The 19,657-nt window shown below is 47.0% G+C and overlaps 1 long non-coding RNA gene across 5 annotated transcripts in view; it reads right to left on the reverse strand.

The window, feature by feature from the left end:
* LOC137483798 (uncharacterized) overlaps window positions 1-19,657 on the reverse strand; it is a 39,974-nt gene that overhangs the window by 1,125 nt on the left and 19,192 nt on the right. For 4 of the 5 annotated variants that reach the window (XR_011004648.1, XR_011004646.1, XR_011004649.1 and 1 more), the window contains one exon: window positions 4,031-5,579. This is a non-coding gene — a long non-coding RNA (uncharacterized lncRNA). Of the gene's footprint in view, window positions 1-4,030; window positions 5,580-19,657 lie in introns of those variants that run through there. The other variant, XR_011004647.1, reaches the window with a different exon arrangement.

The following is a 19,657-nucleotide window of genomic DNA, read 5'->3' on the forward strand; positions in this document are numbered from 1 at the left end:
TTTTAAGCCCTGAGAGAAAAGCCCTGATTTCCTCTCCTGTGTTTTTCATGTTTCTTGCATAGATTTACCTTCACTGCATGTGGAGAAAGGTACTGGTCAGAGTACTGTCAGCGTGTGGCATCTCTGTGGCAGGGAGAGACGAGGCAGGAACACCCTGGGGTCCATCCTGGGGTGCTGCACAGGCACAGCAGCTGGTTGGAGCAACCCCTCTGTGAGAGGAGAGCCTCAGCTGCATGGAGGGAAGCAGAGGGAGGGGTCCCTGCCAGCCCCTGAATGCTGCTCTCACACAATGTCCTCTGCTGACTCTCTGCTCGCATACACAGAGTCAGCAACAGCGTAGTTCCGTTAAATGAACACCAACAAATTAATTTTACTTATTAGTTACACTAACACCAAGGAAATATCCACGTGGGTTCCTGAAACAGCTGATGATGTAACTGCTGATGGTCTATAAAATCATGATGTATCCTGACTGGAAGGGACCCACAAGGATGAGAGTCCAGCTCCTGGCCCTGCCCAGGACACCCCAACAATCCCACCCTGTGCCTGGGAGTGTTGTCCAAATGCTCCTGGAGCTCTGGCAACCTTGGGGCCGTGCCCATTCCCTGGGGAGCCTGTTCAGTGCCCCAGCACCCTCTGGGGGAAGAACCTTTCACTGATTATCCAGCCTAAATCTCCCTGACACAGCTTCATGCCTTCACGGATGTGCAGCATTCCTGAGTGTGGCAGGGATGGAGCCTGGAAATTCCTCCTTGTTCAGTTGGGATCCATCCTCCTGGCACACAATCTGTGAGGGAGGCAGTGCTAACTCCACAGGCTGCACTGGTCCCTCCTGGGGTGGCAGAGGTTGGGCAGCTTGTGACCTCCCCGGCAGCACCACCAGCTTCTTGTCAGAGCTATTGTTGGTGCAGCCCCCTCGGGCGGGAGCCGGGATCGGAGCCGCTTTGTGCCAGGCACGGAACAGGCACGGAATAATGACAGCCCCCATCTGCTACAGTCTGTCTAATCAGGACATGCAGAAGGTGGGAGAAGGGATTTATTGTTATCTCTGCCTTACTGCTGAGCCAGAGGCAAAGCCGAGCACTGCAGCTGGATTTTCTGAGGCTGTAGGTTCAGTTTGTGGTTTCCTTTAATTTAGTGGAGCAGCCTCAAAAATGTGGTCTCGCTTTTCTGCCCCTGTTCCTCTGCAGCCAGGGAGCCATGGGCATGTGTCAGTTCAGAGAATCATGAAATTGTTTGCATTGGAAAGGATCTTAAAGCTCATCTCATTCCAACTCCCTGCCATGGTCAGGCACACTTTCCACTATCTCAGGCTGCTCCAAGTTCCATCCAACCTGGCCTTGGACATTTTCAGGGATCCAGAGGCAGCCACAGCTTCTCTGGGCACCCTGTGCCAGGGCCTCCCCACCCTCACAGGGAAAAATTCCTTCCTTCCTATCCAGCCCTGGCCTCAGGCAGTGGGAAGCCATTCCCCCTTGTCCTGTCCCTCCAGGCCCTTGTCCAAAGTCCTTCTCCAGCTCTCTTGGAGCCCCTTTAGGTACTGGAAATGTCTCTCAGTTCTCCCCAGAGTCTTATCTCCTCCAGGCTGAACAGCTCTGTCAGCCCATCTCTATGAGAGAGAAAAGAAGGAGGAGGAAAAGGAGGAGGAGGAAAGAAGTATGGTTTTCCAGAAGTTTCAGTTGAAATAGCTCCTGCTGTGGCTGTGGGATTCTGTGGTGCTTTTCAAGGCAAAGTGTTCTTCAGGTCCTCTTCCCAGCCAAGAAATGGGACCACTCTGAAATGTAGGCAGCGAAAACCAAAAAGGAAATTAATCATATTGACATTGTACAGAAGATATTTCTATTTATTGATAAAGAGGCCTGGGAGAGTTGGGAATTCCCTGTGAATCAAGGGAAAGAGAATTTGTGTGCAGGAAGCACTTGTGGATAACACCAACTGATTGTCCCATCAGCTGGGCTGGGAGCTCCTGCTGATCTATCAGAGCATTGGGCAGGAGAACAGCAGCAGGGCTGTGTGAGTTGTGGGAGCTCATTCCCACTTTCCAAAGGCAGCTGTTTGTGTCCATTTGGCTCCACTGTAAGTGGATGCCCCAGAAAACCAGGACAGCCCTGGAGTGCCTGTAACTCCACACCAGGCTGAACGTGGAGGAACTAATTTTAACTTCTGAGCATCCTCCTTTCTGCCAGCCATGGAGGGATTAGTGTAACAGTTTTTGAAATTATTTAAAAATAACATCAGACTTAATCTGAGTTATTTATTAAATCCATTATCTTCTGTCAGTTATGGGACACTGATTCAGCTGCAGAAACTATAATCACCTATGGCCAAAATCTTACTTTTTTTCCTTAGCAGGGCCCAGCAATAATTATTCATTTAGTCCCTGACTCTGTAACTCAAGGAGCTGAAACAGAGAAATCTATAGTGCATTTGGGGATGAGGTACAACAGAGTGATGAAGAAACCTTGGCATTAATCAAAAACCCACATAATTTTGTATAAATCATGCATGGCCTTGCTCCACAGCACCTACCAGGAGAAAGGCTAAGGTGCTCTCTAAAGGAGTGGAGTGCCTTGTAAATCATGCAGGAAAGAGAAACTCCACGAAAACACCAGGAAATCCATATAAATCATGGGGTCTTGAGCCTCTGGATGCCTCTTTGCTGTCAGAGAGTCCATGTGCAGCTTAATTAGAGGAGGAGATGAGCCTTCCTGCTGCCAGACACTGTTCACCTTGCTCCAGCGCCTCTGATTATCCCAGCTGAGGACAGCATTTCAACAGAAATTAGTGTCTTTGTTTAAAATGTGTATTTAGGGGCTTTCCTTTGAAAGCCATGCTTAGGAAATGCTAAAAAGAGGATTGGACATGCATATTTCACCTGATCTAAGTGCTGCAGGTAATTTTTGCTAAGCCCAGTGTTGATGTTCCTTGTTGCAACTGCTTCACATCTCACACAAAGCTTTTGGGGAACCCCCCTGGTAATTCCATTTCCTTGTGCCACCTCCTTCCTGCCACTCCACTGCTCAGAGGCCTGTCCTGGAAATGTGACAGTGTAACAAATTGTATGTAAAAATGTAAACCAAATTCTGCAGGACCCACTGGTGTCCTGGGCTGATCCCACAGTGTGGGCAGCAGGGAGGGGGATTCTGCACCTCAGCTTCACTTTCTGAGACCCTGCTTGGGACAGTACTTCCAGCTCTGGGTGTCCCTCATCACAAGCATGAGGAGCTGCTGGAGTGAGCCCAGAGGATGCCACAGAGATGCTCCAAGGGCTGCTCAGGAGCCAGGCTGGGAAAGCTGGGGGTATTCACCTGGAAAGGAGGAGACTCCAGGGAGAGCTTCAGAGAGAGCCCCTTCCAGTGCCTAAAAGGGCTCCAAGAGAGCTGGAGAGGGACTTTGGACAGAGGATGGACAGACAGGACACAGGGAATGGCTTTCCAGTGTCAGAGGGCAGGGTCAGATGGGATATTGGGAAGGAATTTTTCCCTGTGAGGGTGGGGAGGCCCTGGCACAGGGTGCCCAGAGAAGCTGTGGCTGTCCCTGGATCCCTGGAGGTGTTCATGGCCAGGCTGGATGGAGTTTGGAGCAGCCTGGGATAGTGGAAGATGTCCCTGCATATGGCAGGGGGTAGAAAGAGATGAGCTTTAGGTGTCCTTCCAATGAAACTATTTCATGATTCTCTGATTCTTTAATTCCTTGCGTTGCGTGCTACAATTGAAAATGTGACACTGAAAAGTTGGATACCAGGAAGACTGACTTGAACTTTGCTTTCCTGTGTGCACCCTTCCCTGAAGCTTTTGATCACAATGCACAGACCGTCTCCTGCAGGATCTGTGACTCACTGAGCACCTGGTGGGATTTGAAAGGCCTTGGCACTGTCCCCATCAGACCCTCTGTGTCCCACGAACACTGATCTGCCCTTGTTTGGTTAGAGCCTGGTCGTGTCTCTGTAGAGACAACATCCCTGCAGCCCTCACAGGAATACACTGATCCTCCCCAAGCAAGCACAGACAACAGCTGAGAATGAGGTTGCAGCTTTCATTATTTTCTAAATGACTAATAAATGCAAAAACTTCTTGCAGTCTCCTGAGGCAGATCTTTATATAACCCTGTGATCCTTCAGCAGGGCTTTCTGGTCCGGATTCCATTCCTCCCCAAACCACCAGAGATCACTTTGCTTCTGCTGCTGAAGTACAACCCCAAAGTGCAGCATCCAAGCTGAGTTCCTTGTTATTCCAAAGCTTATCACAACAGCACAAAGGCTGAGGCTCTATAACAAGCAGTCATAAATGGTTTTGTACTCCCTGTTCCTCACCTTGTCCTTCTCCCTTTACACCCTCCTTCTTTTTAATTGGGAATGTCACTATGGACACCTGGGCTGCAGTGTTTAGCCTGGGATCCCTGGCAGCACCGAGGAAGAGACAAGAGCCTTTCTTATGTGTGGTCTGTATCGGATAGGTGGAATGCAGTTAAGGTACATGCAGGAAATTCTTCCCTGTGAGGCTGGGGAAGCCCTGGCACAGGGTGCCCAGAGAAGCTGTGGCTGCCCCATCCCTGGAAGTGTCCAAGGCCAGGTTGGACAGGACTTGGAGCAGCCTGGGGTAGTGGAAGGTGTCCCTGCCCATGGCAGGGGTGGAACAAGATGAGCTTTAACGTCCTTCCAACCCAAACCATTCTGGGATTCTACATGGGCTGACCTGCCTTTATCTGAAGGCCACTTTCCAACCTGAAACAGAATTATGCTTCACATCCCTTCAGGCAAGAGGGCTGGACTCAGTCTCACTTTAACATGATGAAGGGATCTGTGTCAGGGCAAGAAACTGAGCCCACACCAAAGGCAAACATCCTGCTTAGCAGACAACTCCCTCCACAACCCTTGGTCTGCAGGGCTTGCTGTGCACTGCTATCGGGACACGTCACTCCACAATCTCTCCTCTGTTCTCTGAGAGAACCTTCCAACCCCCCTTCCCAGATAAAGTAATCATAAGGGGACATGGCTGGGGGAAGCAGCTGCAGCCCAGCCCAGGCTGTCCCAGCAGGTTTTGAGTGTGGTGATGTGCTGGAGCAGAGCGTGGCCAGCGAGATACAGGACAGGGCCTGGGCTGTGGACACGGCTACAACACGTCATTGAACTCAGCAAGAGGCACCCTTGGGAGCAGAAAGCAGCTTGGCTGAGTCCTGGCCCTTGCTGATGTGTCTGTGAGCTGAGTGGGCCAGCAGCTGTTTCAGGTTTACCATTCTGCCTTGGATCACTGTGTGGAGTGATCCAATAGCTGCCTTTGCAGCTCTCTCCTCCTGTGTGGTTAAGACATTTATTTTTTCGAGTTACACATGAGCAAACAGGTCAGAACCCGTTACTTATTTGATGCATTTCACATCCTTCTCTAAGATGTTGGGTTGAGAACTGTTTACAATCTCCATTCACAGATTCAAGGTTTGAAATAATTACCTAAAAAAGCCCAGAAAATATTACTTGCTCCAGAGAGATTCCTGAGGAGTTAATCACCGTTCTCAGCATTCAGGACTCTGGCTGGCCATGGTTTCTGTGTATCATTCTGCTCCTGACGGGACATGCTGAGTTCCTAGAATCAGATTTTCAGGGTGAATAGTCAGTTACAAATTCAAGAGGTGGGTGTAACATGAACTCTCTAATTTTCACCTCAAAGCAGTTGTTTATCTGAATCTTCCTGCTTGGAAACTCAATCCCAAGCGTGTTCACCCACAACACCCACAATGGCAATCCTGGCAGGGTAACCACATCCCAAACGCTCCAGCTGAGGCAAATATAGCAGAGAAATACTTAGGGCTGATACAGGAGCTGTAGTCTTTCGTGTCTTTCAGGGCAGCTCATACCCACTGAGTGACTGAAACATGCAGGATGCTAGCACAACAACAGCTTTATCCTCCCTGCTTGCAGCAAACACACAGGGTTTATTCATCATAAACCTGGGACACAGAAATGATTTTAAAATGAAACGTCAGTTCCATCACCAGCGTGGCTGCTCCTGCCAAGGGTTCAGCCTGAGGTTTGCCTGCCAAAGATCAGGTCTGATGAAATCTGCTATTTCACCTTGGCAAGAAAATACAGCCAAAGATGTGACTTTGCACAGAATTTATTTAGATGATCCTTCTATTTCAGCCTCTTGTCCCCTACCCCTCAGCAGCTGAGTTTATCGAACACCCTACAAGGCAAGACAAGAAGAAATGGCCACAAAAACAAAGCATTATTTGAAGTCTCCTGAGGGATTAAAACTTCCCAATCAGGCTCCCAGCATTGCCATCCCCCTGGACTTACAGATAGGAATGTGTTGTTTCTTTTAAAATGCAATTGCTGGTTCAGGCCCTTTGGACAGCTCTGAAAGAGCCTGGCCAGCCCTTGCAAATACACACCTTCCAGGACCTTGGGTTTAACCTGCTTTGTGTGGTGGCTGGGAAGAGGTGTGAGATGGAGAGGAGGAAGGGCCATGTGGCAGCAATGGGAGGCAGAGGCAGAGAGAGAAAAGGATGGTGCCTGCAGGTGTGTGTGTAGCCCATCTGGATTTATATTCACTGTTTTATATCAGGTAGACTTGAATTCACAGGTATTTTAATCATAAGTTTATTAAATTCCACATGATCTTGAGGAAATGAAATCTCGGAGTTTTAACTCACCCCCAGCTGTTGGCATGGCCTTACCCCTTCCTTGACTTTTGGGTCTACATTTACACCTAAGCTTTTAAAAAGGCCACTCCTTCTGGCTTCAGATGGAAAGGTCAGAACAAAATAGACTTTTTGTAGGTACATTGTCTGCCAAAAAATGGGCTGACACTGGGTGGACAACTCTGAAGGTGTAAATTGTCTTCATGTCCTGCCTCAGCTTCCCCAGCTGTGAAAGGATGAGGTATAAAGAATTTAAAGTTCCAGAAGAGTCTGAGCCCTACACCCAAGAAACTCTGTTTAATGCAAGTATGAGCTATTTTGGGCCATACACTTATTTTCTGTAGGCGGTTGGTTCAACATTTCATTGATCTGTTCCAGGGACCACATTAGTCCCTGTGTTTCAGGGAGGTGATGGATTAAGTGCAGACCTGAGCCAGGGCTCAAATATACATTGCAAATCCAGGCATCTCAACCCAGCCAGCCTACAGATTTAGCTGTGTAGATTGAGAGGGGAAATGACTGCTGAGCTGTTACATTCCTTATCTCTGCCTGATCAAAGCGGAAATGGACGGAGGAAATTTCTCCTTCCTGCTTTGCGGGTGAAATTCACCCCAGAGCAGCAGATTGCAGCTGAGGGTGTCACACCAGGATCTTTCAGAGCTGGGAAACTGGTTTCCAAGGGCACAGCCCTGCTGCCTTGGAGTCCTTGCACAAGTATATTTTTAGCCCATCAAGGTTTTCAGGAGGATGATGGGGAAATGAGATCACCAGGACAGCCAGGGCCATCGCTGCCTCCCACCAGTGCCAAGTTGTCCTGACTGCAGCCCAAGCAGTGGCCTCTAAACCAGACCCTGGTGGCCAGAAGTCCCCTCCCCAGCCCAGGGGCTTCTCCCTCTGTGCCCATCCTGACTCCTGAGCCGGCTGAGTCACCAGGCTGGCGCCCAGCATTGCTTGGGGCTGCAGAGGTGGGACGGAGAGCAGCCCTCGGCCTGGGCAGTGTGTCCCTGCTGCCAAGGAAAGCCACAGCACAGCCCCTGCTCCCTTTAATCATAGGAATGATGAAATCAGCCTCGCCTCTGCAGGGAGCGGCAGCTGAGCGGGTAGGGCTGGTCCCCAGGGGCACATCTTTGGCTGCTGGACACCGACACAGCGCTCACCATCAGCTGTTGCCTTGGCAGCTTTAAAGCTGGTGCAGATGTGTGGGTGGGGGAAGGAAAACTGCCTGGAGTGTGGGACACAGTCTGCTCCCAGCACAGAACAGGTCCCAAAAAATGCAAAGCCTTGGGACATGAGTCACGCCCTTGAACTCCCCTGCTCCCTCCTCTGGAATGGCTTTGCCACAACTCAGGTTGTGACAAGAGTGAAAACCACCACCGGCCATGGGAAATGGACGTGCTGTTGACTCTCCTGGTAGTAGTTTTCGGTGGCTGAGGGCAGAAGCTGATGAATCAGGTCCTCCCTTTCAGTTTCCTCTGAACCCCCATCCAAATACTGCCCTCACCAGAACTGGTCTAACAGTTTTCAGGAAAAAAAAAGATTGGAGAAAAGCTCCCTGTTCTCAGCCATAGGCAGGTTCCCAGTGGCTTGGGCCTAGTGAGGAAGGCTTAAGAGAAAGTGGGAATACTGTCCCTACTTTTTCCCAGTCAATCTCTTGTTTTCTGACTCCTCTTAGGAGCTGACCACCCATATTTGGTATCTTCCTATTGAACTGGAAGGTATCATTGGTGTGAAGAGGACACCACCACGGGAAATTCCATGTTTTCTTCAATCTACTTCTCAGCAATGTGGGAAACATTGCTGTCCTTCTCTTTTCCTTCTAGTTTTACCTTCTACCCAAAAGAGAAGGCAAAATGATTGATGGTTATAAGGAAGAGGGTGTGGATGACACTGACCCCATGCAGCTCCTGACTCTGCCTGAAAAAGAGAAACCTGAGGCCATGAACAAGCCCTGGGACAGATTTTTCCTTCTGGGTGAAGAGAAAGGGTTTCCTTGTTAAAAGTAAATAGCAAAACACCAGAATATTTCAGTTCTCTGTGTTCCTTTGCCCTCTCTACAAATTAATTCCCTGTACTTTTTTTTGCCCATTCATAAAACAGGGGGGAATCTTGATCTGTGGCTGCAATGAATCCACACTCAGAGCTCTGGGGGCTCCCAGGTGGTCTGGAAATGGGAATAAATAGCAGTGGGAGGAATAATCACAGTGTTTGCAGAGAGCATGGAGATTCCTGAGAGAACAGTGCTGTAGAGCAGCCTCGGGGATCCTCAGCCAGGTGGGATTTCCCAGCACTTTATTTCCTGCCACCTGCACAACCAAAGCATAGTAAAAAGTGTTTTATCTGGGTAAAATATTGTGAAGAGCAGGTTATTCAAATAAGAAAGAAGATATAAGCATCAATAATCAGGGAGGAAGACCCAGTCTTTTTTGTCATGATAGCAATGAGGAAAGTTGTTTGGCATCAGCTAGAGAGAATTCCACCATATTGATGGCATCTCCCTCTCCTCTCCTCTCCTCTCCTCTCCTCTCCTCTCCTCTCCTCTCCTCTCCTCTCCTCTCCTCTCCTCTCCTCTCCTCTCCTCTCCTCTCCTCTCCTCTCCTCTCCTCTCCTCTCCTCTCCTCTCCTCTCCTCTCCTCTCCTCTCCTCTCCTCTCCTCTCCTCTCCTCTCCTCTCCTCTCCTCTCCTCTCTTCTTTTTCATGTCCCCACAGACTCTGCTGTAGGGGGTCAGTAAAACAATTCTGAATTTAAAGACACGAATAGCAGCGACATTTGGCCATGCAGCAGAAATCCTGTTATTCAAGCCCTGTGGGATTCCTTCGGTGGTTTCCTATTCCTCCTTGCAGCTTCCTCACCGCCAGACCTCTGGATTGTCAAGTCCCAGCTTGTCCCTGCGCGCCGGTTTCCTCCTCCACAAGTTCTCCCCCCAGGCTCTCCCTATCCCACACGCATTCCTAGCCTGTCTTATGCTGCCCTCTATCCTTGGAATAACCTTCCTCCTACTCCAAGCAACAAACCTCATTTTTCTTTCCCAGCTTTCTGCCTGCACATCCCAGCGTTGCCCGACCATTCCCTGTGGGTGTCTCAATCCTGGAAACCCCAAACCCTCTTTCCTAGAACACCGAAGTACTAAACCCCGCAGTGCACTTTGCTTTTGGTGTTCTTTCTTGGAGCTGGGATTAGCCAGACTGCCCCAAATCCACACGGCTGGACCCCCGTGGGGAGCCTCTGGCAGGGCTGAACCCGAATGGAATTCCTGCTCACAGCGGGAATTCAGCTTTTCCTGGGAGCTGACTGCCAGAAAATCCATTCCCCGGGTTGGTTTGGATGGTGAGGGGTCATTGTGCTCAAAGCCCAAGGCTTCTGCATTGAGCATCCTGCTGCCTTTTGCAGGAATCCCTGGAAGATCAAGTCATCCAGGAGAATCCTCTTCTGGAGACTCTTAATAATGCTAAAAATAGGAGGAAGAACAATTCCTTCCATTTGTAAATAGCAGTCCTTCACTTGTAGGTCACTGGAGATCATACAAAGATCTTCCCTCAGAAAAAAATATAACCAAAACTACCTTAAAATGCTTCCTCAAGCAGTAAAGTTAATTTATATTTGCTAACACTTCCCACTGAGCATTATTGGTTCCTATTTTCTTGAACTGAATTTGTCATTTTGGTTTTGCCTTCCTATTTTTATATGTCAAAAAAAAAATAGTTTTGAACAACCCCTCAAATCAATGCCCTTTCAACAGATCACTGCTGCAAAGATCCAAAATGCAGATTATTTTTAATTTTACAGATTTTTTTTTCAGATTATTTTGCGGATTTTCTGCAGTTTAATTTTGGAGTTCTCAGTGAACATGTAAAACATTGGGAATTTCAACTGAAGCCTCACTCCTGTTTCTGTGTGCTACGTACTTCTGCCATATGCTGCAGAGAAAGGAGGATTTCTTTAAGCTTTAATACAGAATCTAAGAAGAAAGACGGTTTTTTATAGATCTGATCTTTGAAAAGATTAAATTTCCTCTCACTGACTTTCAAATTTGCCCCTACAGGCAACGCTGTCTGTCCCTGATGAACACTCAGAACCTCTCAGCTACTTTCTGTTTTCCTACAGATATTGCAATCTTGATTAACAGACTCATCTTTTATTTTCTCATCCAAGGCAAATTTATCTGAATTGACTGTGGTGGCACAGGGAGGCTGGCTGGGGCTAACACTGGGAGTTGTAAGTAAGCAGATAATTCTCCATATTAACTTCACTTTGGATTTTTTCTTGTGTTGAATGGACCATGTTTTGATTAAATCAGACACGAGCAAATCTGAAATGAATTCTGTGGAGAGATCTGCACTGCTGTAAATGAAACCAAACTCTGTCTCTTCTTCTACAGTGAAGTTACGTGTTTTAGATGATGACAATTTATTTCCTCTTTCTTTACTTGTCTGTGAGACTCTGCACACAAAAAGGACACGATGCCTCCCCCAAAGCATTTTTCACTCCATGATTATATTGCAACCATTACTAACACTCATCAGCACAACACTGTAATTGCCTTGCAACCAAGACCCTAAAAATAGCTCTGCAGGGAAGGTGCATTGTTCTCTGCTTGCACACGTGCATCCACCACTAAATTGAGAGCCACAAATCTCAGCTCTCAAGGTGAAAAGACCCCACCACGTTTCCTGACTAAAGCCCTTCAACACACAGAAAAAGGAGAGAGGAAACATATGGACCAGCCATTCTTTAATGTGGGATTGTCTGCATCCCTCCGACTTTCAACGCATCCCAGATTTGCATCACACCCAGCAGCCAGATGTTGGATTTGCCTCTGTGGACAGGTCAAGGCCAAGGCCAGTTGAGGTTGTTTCCTGGCAGCTTTCAGCCTCCTCCTGCCTGGCATGGCCACACCTTTGCTGGGCAGGTCCAAGGTTCTCTTGCACCTTGGTTGGAGCTCTGTGGGCAGAAGGGATTGTGAGTCCTCCCCAAAGTCACTTGGACTAACCAAAATTGGCAATAAAGGTGATTTGAGTCAACCTAATCTAGCCTGAAGAACTCACTTGATGCAGTTCACAGCAGACTTACATGGAGAGAAGACTCCAGCTGAGAGGGAAGGATGAAAATGCCAAGGCAGGACCTCCTGGTGATTTGGTATCCCTTTGGGGATTTTGGAGTGAATTGGTGCAGTGAGGCTTAGAGACCAAAAGCCAAACTGTGTTAGAGCCTGACAGAAGTCATGGACAGATGATTACAGGGCACAAACCACCTTCTCCAGAGCTCTTCACTGAAACAAAGGGCAGTGTAAGGACACAATGCACAGGGCAACCTTACAAACCATGACTGGCACTTCAGAGGATGCTCAGAAGCAGGATGAGTTATTCTGGAAAGCTGCTCCTGAACCCAACAATGACATAACTGGAAAAATAATGGCATTTTCTGCCTCTCTTTCACTTGCTACTAAAATATCTGTTCTAAATCTTGTGCTAGTGGGAACATTGTGAAGGTTAAAGGCATGTTCTGGGAGCATCACTGAAGGATACTGTGGGTTTTGCTGCACTCCCAGGACTTCCAAAGGACATTGGTGAAATACTGCCTTCACTGATATCCAAAGCAAAATTGTCACTGACATCCATAGGGCTGTGACTTTTAATCTCTGGCTGCTGGATACATCTGGATATGTTTCCCCTCTGTGTTCCATGTCTGGAGAAGTCATGTGTCATTTCTCAGGAATGAGCCAAAAGATATTATAATTTCTTAAACTTACTGCACTTTGTGTGTGTTATTCACTGCTCTTAATGCTCACATCCCTGCTCAATCCTCTGTTTCTAGGATAAAAACCCTACTCACCAGAACTGTGCTTGGTCAGAGATTGAAATAGGTTCTCTGCAGCGGGGGGTTGTTACTAATTATCCAGGAAGAAGAGGATTGCAAGTGACTTTTCCTTAGGCAGGCCAGAGTGGGAAAGGAAAGCTGTCTTCCCTTATCTTGATCAATGCATGGTGAGGTCCCTCTTGATCTGGCAGGGCTGTCATAAAGGTAAAAATGATCATTTTCAAACTGAAGTGTTGAGCTGCTTCATGCTAATTGCTTGAATCTCCTCAGGACAAGGAACACAGCCAGGACAAGCTTTTCTATATTTTTGAAAATGTTTGGGTGTTCAATCCCACTTACTGCAACATAGCTGCTATGTCAAAATCTCCTGGGCAGCCTGAGCAACTCGTCCCACTAAGGGCTTTTTTTTTTTTTTTTTGTGAAACACTCAAAACATGCTCAGGAATTTAAACCTAGAAGACCATTCAGTTTCCAGTCCAAAACCTGCTTATTATGCCTTGAATGGACTGATGGCAATTGTGTAATTACCTCTTGGTCTGCCTTGTGCTGCAGAAACTTCTGCTTGTGCTCAATCCTAATTTTTAGCATTGCATCAAGGTGTGATCACAGCAAAAAAACACAGATGGTGGGGAAGAGCCACTTCTCACTGGAAGCCTGGAGGAACATCAGTGAAAGTGGAAATACAGCAAACAGGATGCTCCCCCCCTGGCCTGAGCTTCCTGTAGGGATAAAATTCAGCTTCTTCAACCTGAGGGTAAATAAGCAACTGGGGAGCAGCTGGGACAGCCTGAAGATTTGTTAAATTGTCTGTGAGCTGAAGCCTGAAGAGAAAATATCTGCTCCAGAGCAAACGAGCGTGATGTAGGAGTGTCTGGTTAACATTCAGTGGCCTGGGGTTTGCAGGACTTCAGATGAGCTGTAACAGGGTTTGTTTGAAGCCTGAAAACTGACAGATCTGAAAGCTGTGGCAGAGACCTGCTCATTTCGCATACATGTGTAATCTCAAGGAGCAGCTTTTGTGAGGAGAAGACTTGACCCTTTGTCTAGTTTTGACACATATTTTCCTTTTTAATATAATTTTGAAGAGTATCTGTTGCTGAGCAGAGCTTATTGAGAATATCTGCTGGCTTCTGAGACTATTATTATAAGCAGGACTTGAGCTACAGAGAGATCAAACAGTCTCCAGCTGCTGAACTTCCAGTGCCCTTTCCAGCAGCTGTTGGTATTTTACAGCTCCCAGGATTTATACATTGCAAACAAGCATTTTGTACAAAGCAGATATGATTTTCATAGGCCACAAAGATAGGCAGTCTCAAATCATGGCTCACAAGTAACACACTGCAAGATCCTCTGGTGCGTTTGGAGGTGTGCACTCTCCCTGCTCTGGGCAGGATGGGAGAGCAAAGCACAGTGCTGATCTGATGGGACCTGGCTGCTCAAATCTCAGTGGGATGGAAAATTATTTTAGATGTTTGACACCATGGCCTGGCTTCCAGCTTATGGTGCAGATTAAGAATTCCCTTGTGGGGTTCTGTGTCCCTTCTGTCCTCTGATGTCCTGGGCTCTGGTCCAGAAGAAGAGACTTCTGACTTGGGATGTCATGGAGAAATTCAAGCAGAAGCCAAGGAGGAGCAGGCAGAGGTGGACAACATGGACCGGGCTTGAGATCTCACACTTGGTGACACAAACCAGGACAAAGCCAGTGTGCTACAAGCTCAGCCAGTTCACTGAGATTGGAAAAGCTGCTAAAACCAGACTCTTGTTTCTGGGGAATATAGAATGACCTTAAACAACACACTGATTTTTTTTTTTTTAATGAACAGATGTGCTGTTGAGAGTCAGAGCTGGCATCCACAGCTGCCACAGGGCAGCAGGCCTAGCAGATGGCTGAGCTGTCAGCTAAGGACTTGATCCTGCTTTGTCCAACAGCCCTGCCTTGCTGGTGAGTTTGGAGCCATGGTGGAGCACAGGCACAGACCCTCCAGAGCTTACAGGAGCTCAGGGGCAGCAGCACCTTGTTTGTGGTATTATTGCTCTGCTCCAGCCAGCCAGCCCTGAGCAGTGTGTGTGTGTGTGTGTGTGTGTGTGTGTGTGTGTGTGTGTGTGTGTGTGAAGGGATGGAGCCGAGAGCTTCCCTTCTGTCCTTCCCAGTTTGTTCCCAGCAGGGCTGATCTGCAACAATTTTGCTGAGTATGCAGCAAGGGAATGGGGACAATGAAGGATTTCCTCCCTGTTATTTGGATTAACATGTTCACCTTTCCTCCAACAGCAGCTGACAAAGTGACTTAGCTGCAGTCTGGAGAGTTCCAATGGGGTAATCACCAGGCCCAGGAGAAAAGCAGGGAACAAGATGGAGTGGAAGAGCATCCTCTCAGCATCATAGTGCCAGAATGGAGGATTTGGCCATCAAAGGCTGCCACTGTAACAGCCTCTAGGCAAATCACCCAACCTCCTCAAGCCCAAGGGAGGAGAAGGGGAACATCAGCACAACTAATGCAGAGCAGTTCTGTTTCTGCCATTCCCCTTCTCTAACTCTGTGTAAGCTGGAATATGCTCTTAGGAAAGTCAGAGATGAGCCCAAGCCCTCTGCATTAATAGATCACCCCAAACTTCCATGAGTTTTTCATGTACAGAGACACTGGGAAAAGTACAAGCTTGAACCAAATTGATGTGTGCCAGTTGCCATAAAGGCAGAGGTGGCTCTGCCATACAGAAATGTGCATCTCAGAAATCCTTTCCAGGGACAATTAGTTGAAAACATTGATTATGCAAATGTCTGACCTGTGATGCCACAGTTGGGCATTTTAATGCACAAAGAACAGCAAGGCTGTTCCACGACTCCCCACCAGGTTGCCACGGGCTTTGATTAAAAATATAATCCTTACAGAAATTCTGAAAAGGAACAAAACCCCAAAAATTCATGGCTTGTTTCTAGTAACACAGAGCTATAGGAAAGCTACCTAAAAGGCACATCAACCAAAGATTAAATCAAGATTTGCTTCCCTTGCTTGCGTGTTGCTGAAGAGCCAGAGCCCTGCAGCTCACTGCAGCCTGTCTTGCCTTTCCTGGTGGCTGTGCCTCGCCTCTCTGCTGTGCTGTCACACAGCCATGCTAATGCTTAGCAGCAGGAACAGTATTTAAGCATATTATCAAACTCCACCAGTTATTCATATACTCCACTGCACAGACACACTGACAGAACATGATCAGAGCATGAATCACAAGCCCTTTGGTCTATCTTTTTTACACTCAGCAACTATTTCCTTTCTTTGCTACCAAGTAGGTTTCTGAAAGTGACATTTGACTGTGCCAAAATGTGTTCTGATTGTGCTTGGTTATAGCAGCCTATTAGCCACATTGTCCTCTTTGTCAGTGTATTAAAGTATGAGCCCAAAAGGTAAAAATATAATCTCTCCACAACATGCTTTCCTTTGGCAGTGCTGCAGAATCATTCAGGGCAAATGGGTTTTCCATGGAAAGGACCCCCTGTGAGGACTGAGATTCTAAGGATTGCTTTAATGCTATTCCCATGCCAGCATTAACTCGTTTTCTTTCCCTGTACCCACAGGGAGGATTTTTGCCTCTCTCTGCACAGGTTAATAATCATAAATCTGCTTTGTCATGCACTACCAGGCTGTTCTCCTGCTGTAACTGAACTGGTCGTGCCTTTTCTCCCCTGCTCCTTTCCAGATGTGACACAGCATCACAGGGTGGTAACAGAAGAACAAGGATCCCACCAAGCAGTGGTGCATTTGCTTCAGAAATCCAGCGTGTCCTGCTCTGGATCCTCCTTAAAGCAGAGGAGGCTGCAGGTAGAGTGAACATCAGGGTACAATCAATTCTGTTCTTTTGTGGAAAGGATAAAACCTGTTACTGTAACACTCCCTTCATCCAGGTAACAGCCTGTCGCTGCCCATGTCCTTCTCTTCTGTGCTGAAAGACAATCTTGCTCTGACCTTGAAATTTCTGCCCCTCCAGCACGAGAGGCAGACGGTGCGCACTGCGCTCGTGCGCTCCGGGAAGGCACCACGAGCGCTGCTCCAGAAACATTCCTGCACAGATGGAAGCGTGAGTGCAGCCCTGGATTAATGACAGGCTACATAATCTCCCCCTGGCAGTCAGTGGCCTTCTGCTGCCCAGACAAATGTCAGGTTTCGATCAACCAGAAAAACCCGCTGCCTACCAGGACTGTCATCAGCTCAGCCCAGCACTCTGCTGTTGAGAGGTGAATGGGAGAGATGGGGAAGCTGCTTTTCAGATTTTGAGCTATCAAATGGACAGGGTTGCATCTTACATCTACTCCCCGCTTGTGGAATTCCATCTTGGGCTTTGCTAAACAGAATAAAAGAGGAGACTGACTCTTGAGATGCAGTCCAGCACCCGAAGGACGTGATGTTTCGTTCTGAGGCTGCTGTCACAGCACTTCCAGTAACTCTCAGGAGTGATAGAAACAGGACAGGAAAGCTCCAAAGAGTCCTGTCAGTATTTTGCCTTGAAAGTCACAAATGAAGATGGGAAATAGATTACAGGGGAAGGCTTGTGTTACTTTTCTGTGTATCCAAAGCTAATGCCAGTTCATATGGGGCTATGATTCCAGCTGGGAAATGCAAATGACTTTATAAACCAGAAGATTTTCTCTCTCCAGCCTTGGTAACTCCTGTTAGTAATTTCACTCCACTCCTCTTTGTCTCATTCCAGGAGCAGCTGGACTAACTGAGGGCTGCTTTGCACAGCACATCCCTGCATTTCACCCACTGCGTTGCTCCAAATGGATTCAAACAGTCTGTACAGCAGTCCTCAGGCAAAGCACACAGTGCCTCCTGCACAAGCTGGGGCTGGCTGAGGAGATCCTCATGCAGGAATGAAAGAGTTTGGTCATCCCTTCCCAGCTTGCCTTGTGCCCAGGGGAATGTCAGGCTGAGAGACATTTAGAAGCGCCAGGGCCAGAGACAGGATGTCTAATAAACCTCTCATTTTGTGAGAGAAGCACAAAGAATTAGGAAATACATGACCAGGAAGTAGACATATTGGCACCATTTTTTATTGGCCTGTATTGCCTCCTGTGACCCCTTTTTTCCCCCTTTTCTTTGCAGGATAACCACAGAAGCAGGGAGCTGCAGAGGGGGAAGAGCAACATGAGTTTTCACCCATGACATATATAACAAAGTGGAAGGGCAAGTAATGGAAAGCAGTGAACAGCAAACAAATGTGCTATGAATAGGCAGTTACTCGTGCTGTTTGAATTCCAGCACCATTACTGAATGCACATCTTCCACTTGCAGATGTCAGAGATCGGCATTCTGTGCAGGGATCCTGTCCCTGATGGGAAATCACAGAGGGAGTGGCTAGAAATGGCTGCTTCCATTGTTCCTGCTTCTTCCAAGAACTTCCACATGTAGGAATATCCACAGGATTCCTTATAGTAATATTTCAGTGCTTGTGGGGCTGGGAAGATACACCAGAAGATCTTAGGCAGTCATGAGGATTCTGCACTGCTGCTGAGTTTTTCTATCATTATACCTGTCTTTCCATGTTAGATACCAAAACCTGAATCCCAGCTGGATCTCTCCAGGGTTTGTGGACAATAAAGAAGGCACCAGAGTTGCTGCTTGGCTCTCCTGACCTGGGGGAAAAGGAGTTCAGATTGGATATAAAAGGGTACCATTTACTCCAACCAAACTGGGCTGACTAAACTGATGGCAGTTATGACTCAGGATGCCTTTGGTGTAGCTAGAGCTGCAGAGTTTGAGTTTCTACAGCAACCCACTTCCTCATGCATATAATATTCTCTCTTACACACGCTCCTGAAACTGACTTTTAATCAGACAGTTCAGTTAATAAAATGCAAATGAAGTGCACCTTCAGCTATGCAATAAATCTCACTTGCTTTTACTATTCCTTAGTCAGGCAAAAATCCTACTAACTGATCATTTATCCAATTTAAGACTGGAAAGTAAAATGTAGAGAGATCGTTGTAGTCATCTAATATTAGCAGCATGCATCACTAATTTTGCACATATGTTTTTGTCATAACATAATGAAAGTAGCTATTGTAACAGCCATGCAGAAGGGAGCATTCTGTTCTTTCCAAGAACCTAAAATCTGCATTTCCCAACTTTTATAATAATTACCCAATAGTCATCCCTCATCCAACCTACTCTATCTTTAGATTTCAACTTATGGATGGAGATCACTGCCTTAATATTACTTTAAAGCCAAGATTACTACTGCTAATACTACTACTATTATTTTTCATTACTACTAAAACTATTTAGTGCATTTCCTGTCACAGGGTGGCACAAGGTCCATCAAGGTATTTTGGTTTTATCAAGGACAAAACTTTCCTCCCTTCAGTTGCTTCTAAGCCCCACATGTTTTGTTTGCCACAGGCTTGGCCTGATGGCAATTCAGAGGAATGGCTACAAGTTTCTGCAGCTGCTTTTCTGGGAGAAATTAAACATTATGAGGAAAATAAACTGAGGTTGTCCTGTTCTGCAGAATTAAACAGTGGCAATTACAGGCACTGAGAACCTTGGGATGTCTGGGCAGGAAAGATAAGGGCTGGGAGAAAAAATAACAGCCATGTTCAGTTAGAGACGCTGAGAAAGTCAGTGACTTTCTTGTTAATTATTGATAGGGCAAGGGGCCTTAATAATTTCTTTCCAAATCAATGCCAGAAAAGTTAGTAAATGGAGAAAATCCTGAAATCTGAGTATGTGCCTGCTGCCTCTAGGGAGTGGAAAGAGAATGCCTTCAAAATTCATGGCCTGGATTTCCCACTTCTCAAACCAGCACAGGGGGAGGGGTGAGGATATGAGCATGGAAATACAAGATTTCACTATTCATAAACATTTAAAAGCTGAAACAAAGATGTTTGGTTCACTTCTCTTAAGCAGGACCACACAGCCATCACAAAGGGGCAGTTCCAGCTCAGAGTCTCTTCACTTAGGCCCAGTATGGACAAATCAGTTAGGTTTCTGGTAAGAGGGGATAGAAAGTGCTGACCAAGATATACAAGTTTAAGTGAAGCAAAAAAAATTAAACCCAATTTTCCACATATGGTTGAACCAAAATCTGCTTTTTTATCTGGGTACACACCTTCCCAGCTCCAGTGTGAGCCAAATGAGGCTAAGCCACAGCCTTAGAAAGTAAATGCTTTCAAAGGGTTCTGGTCCCATTTGGACTGGTGTGAATCTAGATCATTAT

The sequence above is a fragment of the Anomalospiza imberbis genome, chromosome 16, assembly GCF_031753505.1.
Source record: "Anomalospiza imberbis isolate Cuckoo-Finch-1a 21T00152 chromosome 16, ASM3175350v1, whole genome shotgun sequence".
Taxonomy (NCBI): Eukaryota; Metazoa; Chordata; class Aves; order Passeriformes; family Viduidae; genus Anomalospiza; species Anomalospiza imberbis.